The sequence below is a fragment of the Carassius auratus genome, unplaced genomic scaffold, assembly GCF_003368295.1.
Source record: "Carassius auratus strain Wakin unplaced genomic scaffold, ASM336829v1 scaf_tig00008356, whole genome shotgun sequence".
In the NCBI taxonomy this organism is placed as follows: domain Eukaryota; kingdom Metazoa; phylum Chordata; class Actinopteri; order Cypriniformes; family Cyprinidae; genus Carassius; species Carassius auratus.
The window spans coordinates 150,358-159,295 of NW_020523936.1; positions in this window are offsets into that span (position 1 = coordinate 150,358).

Consider the following 8,938-nt stretch of genomic DNA (forward strand, 5'->3'; position numbering starts at 1 on the left):
GATTTTAGCATGATTAGCATGCGACTAGCATGTTGCTAGCATGATTTTTAGCATGACTAGCACGTTGCTAGCATGATTTTAGCATGATTAGCATGCGACTAGCATATTGCTAGCATGATTTTAGCATGATAAGCATGTTGCTAGCATGATTTTAGCATGATTAGCATGCGACTAGCATGTTGCTAGCATGATTTTTAGCATGACTAGCACATTGCTAGCATGATTTTAGCATGATTAGCATGCGACTAGCATATTGCTAGCATGATTTTAGCATGATTAGCATGTTGCTAGCATGATTTTAGCATGATTAGCATGTTGCTAGCATGATTTTAGCATGATTAGCATGCGACTAGCATGTTGCTAGCATGATTTTAGCATGATTAGCATGTTGCTAGCATGATTTTAGCATGATTAGCAGGCGACTAGCATGTTGTTAGCATGATTTTAGCATGATTAGCATGTTGCTAGCATGATTTTAGCATGATTAGCATGCGACTAGCATGATTTTAGCATGATTAGCATGTTGCTAGCATGATTTTAGCATGATTAGCATGTTGCTAGCATGATTTTAGCATGATTAGCATGCGACTAGCATGTTGCTAGCATGATTTTTAGCATGACTAGCATGTTGTTAGGATAGATAGATAGATAGATAGATAGATAGATAGATAGATAAGTTTGAATAGATAGATAGATAGATAGATAGATAGATAGATAGATAGATGAGTTTGAATATAGATAGATAGATAGATGAGTTTGAATATAGATAGATAGATAGATGAGTTTGAATATAGATAGATAGATAGATAGATAGATAGATAGATAGATAGATAGATAGATGAGTTTGATAGATAGATAGATAGATAGATAGATAGATAGATAGATAGATAGATGAGTTTGATGATAGATAGATAGATAGATAGATAGATAGATAGATAGATAGATAGATAGATAGATAGATTAGTTTTAAGATAGATAGATAGATAGATAGATAGATAGATAGATAGCTAGATAGATAGATAGATAGAGAGATAGATAGAGAGATAGAGAGATAGATTAGTTTTAATATAGATAGATAGATGAGTTTGAATATTGATAGATAGATAGATAGATGAGTTTGATTATAGATAGATGAGTTTGATTATAGATAGATAGATAGATTAGTTTTAATATAGATAGATGAGTTTGATAGATAGATAGATAGATAGATAGATAGATAGATAGATAGATAGATAGATAGATAGATAGAGTTTGAATATAGATAGATAGATGAGTTTGAATGAGTTTGAATGGGTTAGTAATAGTACATAGGTTAGTCTGATTGAGTCTAATGGGCTTCAGTGTGTTTAGATTTGAATTTTTGACAGTTGGAGTTCACGGAATGTTCAGATGAGCAGAGGCTTTTCAATGCAAGTCTATGGGATTTTTATGATTTTTAATCTTCAGTTTTATGAAAAGTATAAGTCCGATCAGTTAGAAAAGATATAGCACACCCGGCGAGATTAGTCTGAAGAGCTGGTCCGAGTTTGGAGTCTGTAGAGTTAACGGTCTAGGAGGAGTTAGAGTCAGAAAATTTAGTCTCAGAAGAATAATAATAATAATAAGTTTAAATAGAATATCAGTAAGTTGGCTCTCTCAAGCCAACTTAACTAGAAGGTACATTTCCTGAAGAAAATGTGAGTGGTGCTTGCAGTGGCAAAACTCTGCGCCCTGTAGCCACCCATGATGCCTGTGTGATGTTTTGAAGCAGAGATAGAAGGATTTATATTGCTACATGGTTGCTAGGGTGCTCTATATGGTTGCTATGGTGTGACTATATAGTTTATGGGGTGATATTTAAAGATTATTTACCAGCCTGAATGCAAAAAGGCCAAGCCAGTGTTTCTATATAGTTATTTTTGCTGAGATACAGCTTTTAAATGTACTTAAACAGTTGCTAGGGGGCTAAAATTGGTTGCTAGGGCATGGATATGAAGTTGTTATGTCACTACTTATGGACTGCTTGATAGGCCGAGTCAAAAGAGCCCTCTCCCAAGCCTCTATGACTTTCTAATCCAAAGATATGATGTCAGATAGTTTTTCCAATGTTAAGTCAATGGGATATTTTGACACATTTTCTTCGCCCGCTGTACGATTATCGTAAGTCCGATTGCTTAGAAAAGTCATAGCACACCTCTCCTCAATATCCCGCAGGATTTGACACCTCATTCATGGGTCTGTGACAAAAAATGCGGGAGGAGTAGCGTGCCAAAGTTTTGACAAGGCGAATAGTAATAGTAACACTAGAAGGTACATTTCCTGAAGAAAATGTGAGTGGTGCTTGCAGTGGCAAAACTCGCCCCTCTGTTGCTAAGGTGTGGTTGCTAGGGTCCCTATGATGGTTGCTAGGGCCGTTGCTAGGTTACCCAGGGTGGTTGCTAGGGTAATCGGGGTGGTTGCTAGGGTGTTGCTATGTGGTTGCTAGGGTACCCGGGGTGGTTGCTAGGACGGTTGCTAGGGTCCCCATGATGGTTGGTAGGGCCGTTGCTAGGGTACCCAGGGTGGTTGCTATGGTAATCGGGGTGGTTGCTAGGGTGTTGCTATGTGGTTGCTAGGGTACCCGGGGTGGTTGCTAGGGCGGTTGCTAGGGTCCCCATGATGGTTGCTAGGGCCGTTGCTAGGGTACCCAGGGTGGTTGCTAGGGCCGTTGCTAGGGTACCCAGGGTGGTTGCTAGGGTAATCGGGGCGGTTGCTAGGGTGTTGCTATGTGGTTGCTAGGGTACCCGGGGTGGTTGCTAGGGCGGTTGCTAGGGTCCCCATGATGGTTGCTAGGGCCGTTGCTAGGGTACTCAGGGTGGTTGCTAGGGTAATTGGGGCGGTTGCTAGGGTCTTGCTATGTGGTTGCTAGGGTACCCGGGGTGGTTGCTAGGCAGTTGCTATGGTAACCAGGGTGGTTGTTATGATGTTACTTGGTGGTTGGTAGTTGTCACAGATGGTCACTATGTAGTTATTATAGAGTTCTTAGCCCATTTGAGCACTTAGCTAATCACTATTAGCATGTAGCTAATCACTGCTAGCATGACTAGCATGTTGGAAGTCCAGTGTGCTAGCATGAGTCAAAAAATCCAACCGCCATGTCTGTACGATGTTCTGATGCAGAGATATAGGTCGTGCAAAACGGTTGCTAGGGTACTCCATTTGGTTGCTATGGAGTGGCTTGGCAACTGCCAATGGTGATACTCCAAAGGCTGCTCGTCAATATAAAGCAACCCCCATGCCTCTTCGATGTTCTGATGCAGAGATATAGATCTTGCAAAACGGTTGCTAGGGTACTGTGTTTGGTTGCTAGGGAGTGGCCTGGCAGCTGCAAATGATGATACTCCATTGGTTGCTTGCTAATATAAACCAACCCCCATGCTTCTATGTCTTTCAGATGTCAAGATATCTATCTTTGGATTTTGGTTGCTAGGTAGCTCTTAATGGTTGCTAGGGCGTGGCTAGGTTGTCTTGAAGGAGATACATGATTGGCCGTTTGCTGCCCGAGTCAAACGAGCCCACCCTCATGTTTCTATGACACTTCTATCCAAAGTTATTCATTTTTTATTTTTCAATGGAAGTCTATGGAGCTTGTTGCTATGGTGCTCTATATGGTTGCTAGGGCGTGGCTTGATAGCTTCATAATGATCACGAGAGTCTGATTGGTTGCCTGATTCAAATGAGCCCACCCCCTTGTCTCTATGACTATATGATCCATAGTTATGCTCAATGCAATATCCCTATGTAATTTCCCACAGTAGGAAAAATACATTGTTTCATGGGCGATCCCTCACCATTGACTTAGTATGGGGCAACTTTGGGGGTCTCTAGCGCCCCAGGGGTACAACTTGTACCCCTCTGCGAGGTATGTTCTCGCACAGCCTGATAGCCTCTCCAAATGTGGTGATTCACATGTTTCTGCGAATTTCTCTCTCGGAGCTACGATCCGTCAAAGTTGGCCGTAATGCATTGTCTATGGGATTTATCGCCCGAATTATCGCCCGCCGGACGAACATCGTATGCCCGATTGCTTATAAAAGTCATAGCACACCATTCCCGTATAGGCCGCACGATTTGACGCCTGTTTCGTTGGTCTTTGACGAAAACTGCGGGACTAGTTACGCGCCGAAATTTGTACGGATCTATAAGAAGAAGCAGAATAATAATAAGTATGTGAGATAATAGTAGTAGTGCTTTGCCTCCGGCAAGCACCACTAACTAGAAGGTACATTTCCTGAAGAAAATGTGAGTGGTGCTTGCAGTGGCAAAACTCGCCCCTCTGTTGCTAAGGTGTGGTTGCTAGGGTACCCGGGGTGGTTACTAGGGTCCCTATGATGGTTGCTAGGGCCGTTGCTAGGGTACCCAGCATGGTTGCTAGGGTAATCGGGGTGGTTGCTAGGGTGTTGCTATGTGGTTGCTAGGGTACCCGGGGTGGTTGCTAGGGTCCCCATGATGGTTGCTAGGGCCGTTGCTAAGGTACCCAGGGTGGTTGCTATGGTAATCGGGGTGGTTGCTAGGGTGTTGCTATGCGGTTGCTAGGGTACCCGGGGTGGTTGCTAGGGCGGTTGCTAGGGTCCCCATGATGGTTGCTAGGGCCGTTGCTAAGGTACCCAGGGTGGTTGCTAGGGTAATCGGGGCGGTTGCTAGGGTGTTGCTATGCGGTTGCTAGGGTACCCGGGGTGGTTGCTAGGGCGGTTGCTAGGGTCCCCATGATGGTTGCTAGGGCCGTTGCTAAGGTACCCAGGGTGGTTGCTAGGGTAATTGGGGCGGTTGCTAGGGTGTTGCTATGTGGTTGCTAGGGTAACCGGGGTGGTTGCTAGGGCGGTTGCTATGGTAACCTGGGTGGTTGCTAGGCAGTTGCTATGGTACTTGGGGTGGTTGCTAAGGTGTTGCTAGGCGGTTGCTAGGGTGTTTCGGCTGGTTGCTAGGCAGTTGCTATGGTCTTCTGGGTGGTTGCTATGATGTTACTAGGTGGTTGGTAGTTGTCACAGATGGTCACTATGTAGTTATTATAGAGTTCTTAGCCCATTTGAGCACTTAGCTAATCACTATTAGCATGTAGCTAATCACTGCTAGCATGACTAGCATGTTGGAAGTCCAGTGTGCTAGCATGAGTCAAAAAATCCAACCGCCATGTCTGTACGATGTTCTGATGCAGAGATATAGATCTTGCAAAACGGTTGCTAGGGTACTCCATTTGGTTGCTATGGAGTGGCTTAGCAGCTGCCAATGGTGATACTCCAAAGGCTGCCCGCCAATATAAACCAACCCCCATGCCTCTACGATGTTCTGATGCAGAGATATAGATCTTGCAAAACGGTTGCTAGGGTACTGTGTTTGGTTGCTAGGGAGTGGCCTGGCAGCTGCCAATGATGATACTCCATTGGTTGCTTGCTAATATAAACCAACCCCCATGCATCTATGTCTTTCAGATGTTAAGATATCTCTCTTTACTTTGGGTTGCTAGGTAGCTCTTAATGGTTGCTAGGGCGTGGCTAGGTTGTCTTGAAGGAGATACATGATTGGCCGTTTGCTGCCCGAGTCAAACGAGCCCACCCTCACGTTTCTATGACACTTCTATCCAAAGTTATTAATTTGATCTTTTTCAATGGAAGTCTATGGGGCTTGTTGCTATGGCGCTCTATATGGTTGCTAGGGCGTGGCTTGATAGATTCACAGTGATCCTGAGAGACTGATTGGTTGCCTGATTCAAATGAGCCCACCCCCTTGTCTCTATGACACTGTGATCCTGAGTTATGTTCAATACAAAATCCCTGTATAACTTCCCATAGTAGGAAAAACACACTGTTTCATGGGCGATCCCTCACCATAGTATGTCTATGGGGAACTTTGGGGGTCTCTAGCGCCCCAGGGGTACAACTTGTACGCCTCTGCGAGGTATCCTCTCGCACAGCTTGATAGCCTCTCCAAATGTGGTGATTCACATGTTTCTGCGAAATTCTCTCTCTGCGCTACGATTCGTCAAAGTTGGCCGTAATGCATTGTCTATGCGATTTTTCGGCCGATATTTCGCCCGGTGTACGAACATCGTACGCCCGATCGCTTATAAAAGTCATAGCACACCATTCCCGAACAGGCCGCACGATTTGACGCCTGTTTCGTTGGTCTGTGACGAAAACTGCGGGACTAGTTACGCGCCGAAATTTGTACGGAAGAATAATAATAATAACTAGAAGGTACATTTCCTGAAGAAAATGTGAGTGGTGCTTGCAGTGGCAAATCTCTGCTCCCTGTAGCCACCCATGATGCCTGTTTGATATTGTGGAGCCGTGATATAAGTTCTTTATATTGCTATATGGTTGCTAGGGCGCTCTATATGGTTGCTATGGTGTGCCTATATAGTTCATATAGTGATATTTAAAGATCATTTACCAGCCTGAATGCAAAAAGCCCAAGCCAGTGTTTCTATATAGTTATTTTTGCTGAGATACAGCTTTAAAATGTAGTTAAACAGTTGCTAAGGGGCTAAAATTGGTTACTAGGGCATGGATATGAAGTTGTTATGTCACTACTTATGGACTGCTTGATAGGCCGAGTCAAAAGAGCCCTCTCCCAAGCCTCTATGACTTTCTGATCCAAAGATATGATGTCAGATAGTTTTTCCAATGTTAAGTCAATGGGATATTTTCACACATTTTCTTCGCCCGCTGTACGATTATCGTAAATCCGATTGCTTAGAAAAGTCATAGCACACCTCTCCTCCATAACCCGCACGATTTGACACCTCATTCATGGGTCTGCGACAAAAAATGCAGGAGGAGTAGCGTGCCAAAGTATTGTCAAGGTGAATAGTAATAGTAACACTAGAAGGTACATTTCCTGAAGAAAATGTGAGTGGTGCTTGCAGTGGCAAAACTCTGCGCCCTGTAGCCACCCATGATGCCTGTGTGATGTTTTGAAGCAGATATAGAAGGATTTATATTGCTACATGGTTGCTAGGGTGCTCTATATGGTTGCTATGGTGTGACTATATAGTTTATGGGGTGATATCTAAAGATTATTTACCAGCCTGAATCCAAAAAGCCCAAGCCAGTGTTTCTATATAGTTATTTTTGCTGAGATACAGCTTTTAAATGTAGTTAAACAGTTGCTAGGGGGCTAAAATTGGTTGCTAGGGCATGGATATGAAGTTGTTATGTCACTACTTATGGACTGCTTGATAGGCCGAGTCAAAAGAGCCCTCTCCCAAGCCTCTATGACTTTCTGATCCAAAGATATGATGTCAGATAGTTTTTCCAATGTTAAGTCAATGGGATATTTTCACACATTTTCTTCGCCCGCTGTACGATTATCGTAAGTCCGATTGCTTAGAAAAGTCATAGCACACCTCTCCTCAATATCCCGCACGATTTGAGACCTCATTCATGGGTCTGTGACAAAAAATGCGGGAGGAGTAGCATGCCAAAGTTTTGTCAAGGCGAATAGTAATAGTAACACTAGAAGGTACATTTCCTGAAGAAAATGTGAGTGGTGCTTGCAGTGGCAAAACTCGCCCTCTGTTGCCATAGGGTGTTGTAATGAGGTTGCTAGGGTGGTTGCTAGGGTACCCGGGTTGGTTGCTACGGTACATGGGATGGTTGCTAGGGCGGTTGCTAGGGTCCCATGATGGTTGCTAGGGCCGTTGCTAAGGTACCCATGGTGGTTGCTAGGGTAATCGGGCGGTTGCTAGGGTGTTGCTATGTGGTTGCTAGGGTACCCGGGGTGGTTGCTAGGGCGGTTGCTAGGGTCCCCATGATGGTTGCTAGGGCCGTTACTAGGGTACCCAGGGTGGTTGCTAGGGTAATCGAGGTGGTTGCTATGGTACCCCGGGTGGTTGCTAGGGTCCCCATGATGGTTGCTAGGGCCGTTGCTAGGGTACCCACGGTGGTTGCTAGGGTAATCAGGGTGGTTGCTAGGGCGGTTGCTAGGGTCCCCATGATGGTTGCTAGGGCCGTTGCTAAGGTACCCAGAGTGGTTGCTAGGGTAATTGGGGCGGTTGCTAGGGTGTTGCTATGTGGTTGCTAGGGTACCCGGGGTGGTTTCTAGGGTGGTTGCTAGGGTCCCCATAATGGTTGCTAGGGCCGTTGCTAAGGTACCCAGGGTGGTTGCTAGGGTAATCGGGGTGGTTGCTAGGGTGTTGCTATGGTCCCCATGATGGTTGCTAGGGCCGTTGCTAGGGTACTCAGGGTGGTTGCTAGGGTAATCGGGGTGGTTGCTAGGGTGTTGCTATGTGGTTGCTAGGGTACCCGGGGTGGTTGCTAGGGCGGTTGCTAGGGTCCCCATGATGGTTGCTAGGGCCGATGCTAGGGTACTCAGGGTGGTTGCTAGGGTGTTGCTATCTGGTTGCTAGGGTACCCGGGGTGGTTGCTAGGGCGGTTGCTAGGGTCCCTATGATGGTTGCTAGGGCCGTTGGTAGGGTACCCAGGGTGGTTGCTAGGGTAATCGGGGGCGGTTGCTAGGGTGTTGCTATGCGGTTGCTAGGGTACCCGGGGTGGTTGCTAGGCAGTTGCTATGGTAACCAGGGTGGTTGTTATGATGTTACTTGGTGGTGGGTAGTTGTCACAGATGGTCACTATGTAGTTATTATAGAGTTCTTAGCCCATTTGAGCACTTAGCTAATCACTATTAGCATGTAGCTAATCACTGCTAGCATGACTAGCATGTTGGAAGTCCAGTGTGCTAGCATGAGTCAAAAAATCCAACCGCCATGTCTATGCGATGTTCTGATGCAGAGATATAGGTCGTGCAAAACGGTTGCTAGGGTACTCCGTTTGGTTGCTATGGAGTGGCTTGGCAGCTGCCAATCGTGATACTCCAAAGGCTGTTCGCCAATATAAACCAACCCCCATGCCTCTACGATGTTCTGATGCAGAGATATAGATCTTGCAAAACGGTTGCTAGGGTACTGTGTTTGGTTGCTAGG